Here is a 2,390-nt window from a genome sequence, read left to right as displayed (position 1 = left end):
CGGGCAGCCCTTTCCCCGTGGCTGGGAGTGGGAGGGAAGAGGGGGCGGAGTTAGGGCGGGGAAGGGGCGGAGTTGGGGCGGGGCTGGGGTGGGGAAATGGGCGGGGCCAGGGCCCGTGGAGGGTCCTCTTTTTTTATTTCATAGATATGGTAACCCTAAGATCAATGGAAGTCTTTCTATTTACTTCAGTTGGTTTGGGATAAAGGCCACAATGAAATGCAACCTTATAAGCAGGGCACTCCCATTTCCTGCACTTCAAAACAACTTTGCATGAATACAAGAACTATTCTAATTTTGAAATGTGTTTACTTATAAGAGCACAGATTTATATATTTTTTTCCAATGTAGTCTGTTTCAGTGCTTTTCCATCTACATATTTGTTTCTCTGTAAACATTTCAGAGTGTACGTTCATTGTGTATTCATGCAGACACCACGCCAGGAGTGCTATAGAGTACTACAGTTGTTCAAAGCAACCAGACTGGGGTGGGCAGGTGGATGGAGGGGGAAGTAATCCAACAGCTCTTTTTACAGGATGAGCATTTAAAAATATAGTCTACATAACTGAACGAAAAACAGTTTTTTGTCAGTGTCATACAACGTGGAAAAAATAAATAAATAAGATGCTTCTTGAAAATGTTTACGGCATAATACTTGTTTCAATGACAAAGGTCTTGCTGATAAGTATAGTTCTTTATGTAGGCACTTTTAAAAAAAAAATCAATATCTGATTTTTCTTATTGTCAGATTCCTATATTACATTCAGTAAATATTAAAAACAACAGATTACATTTACTAGTCAGGGCAACAATGTCAAACTTCATATAAAACAAAAATTATATCAAAGAAAGCACAAAATAGATTAGTATGTTTAAAAGTTGATTAGCTAGTACAAGGAAGTATGTCATCTTTGGAAGAACTTTATGAATTGAAGAAAGTGACTTGAAGTGGGAAGTTATTACTCATACAAGCGAAGGACTATTTAGCAAGGGCATAGACAACAAGAGACCAAAGATACATTTAAGACTACAAAGTCAGTACATTCCTGCCTTCTTTTTGTGCTACTGTTAGCGTGAAGAAAAGTCCTAATTATTCTATTCAATTAGACATCTTAAATTTAAGAGGCGGGTGGACAAAGACAAGACAATCATGTATTCACCAAATATTTTAATCACTTGGTTAACCTAGAGTTACCAGACAGTGAGCAAAAGACATAGCCTATTGGACATTATTTGGTAACAACAGGAAGCAATGCTTTAACTAGTTGCACTAGGTTAGAAAATAAACAGAAGAGTGCTCTTTGCATCTAGCAAAGGTTCCGAAATTTGGGGGCTATTTTAAAACAGGTGTGGACTGCAACATGCTCATTTAACCGATTTTATTTCCTGGGCAATACAAGGATTTTGCTTTTTAAAAAAATCTTTTAGAATTAATAAGTGGAGCTCGTTAAAACCGATTGTTTCCAACTAAAACTGAATGTGGTTTGTTTATTAGGGAAATCAGGACCTGATACCGTGATACACCCCCGCCTACCCACGCACACACACACGCTTCAGTGCCTGCTTGGGAAGAATCATGCCAACAACATACTAGCAGAAGAGGGGCTATAATCTCCCCCGCTGGGGGTGTCACAATACTAACTGTAGCAGCCCCCATCCCCGCGCAAAGTCCTGCCCATCGTCAAGAGAAATCCCGCTGCAGTGTGGTCACAGCCGCTACGGGGCCAGGCTGACGCTCCCTCTCGCACACGGGGGGGGCTGGGCTGTTATACGCCGAGACAAATGCAATGTACTCACCGAGCTCGGAAGCCACCTTTTGCTCTAACGGGAAACTCCTACGTGAGCCAAGCTCCGGCTCTGCCAGGGCGCTGCTGTCACTGTGCTATAAATACCAGCCGATGGCTGGCCCGCGTCCTTCTGCTGTTGCTGCGCCGACCGTACAGGGCCTCCCTCCTTGCCAACAGCCTGCGCAGCGCTCGCCTCTGGGGCCGGCGGTGGGACCCGCTGCCTGCCCGGAGGGGTTCGCAGCTGGGCTCCTCTCGCGCGCCCACAGCCCGGGGAAGCAGCCGGGCAGCTCCAGGGAGGGGGCGGCTGCTGCCGCCTCTCTGCGGGGCCGAGTGAAGGACGAGAACCGAACACACAAGCAGGGGTGCGTGGCAGGAATCTCATTTCCGCCGCTCGGGGAGAGACGCGGAATATTACCCGCCCCCGGCCTGCAGGAATGCGGCGGCGGCCAGAGCCGCTGTGCGTGGAGCAGAAAACACGCGTGGATGCTTCCGAGTTTTACCGGGTGTTGTTCAGTATCTAAGCGCCACCTGTGCAATTGCGCGGCTCCCTTCTGAGCCTCTTGCGCTGTAGTGCGCGGACTGCTTGGGGGCTTTTCTCTTTGTTAC

The sequence above is a fragment of the Terrapene carolina genome, unplaced genomic scaffold (genome assembly GCF_002925995.2).
Source record: "Terrapene carolina triunguis isolate 2854851 unplaced genomic scaffold, T_m_triunguis-2.0 Scaffold68, whole genome shotgun sequence".
NCBI classification, from domain to species: domain Eukaryota; kingdom Metazoa; phylum Chordata; order Testudines; family Emydidae; genus Terrapene; species Terrapene triunguis.
Note: the sequence above shows the minus strand (reverse complement) of the source record.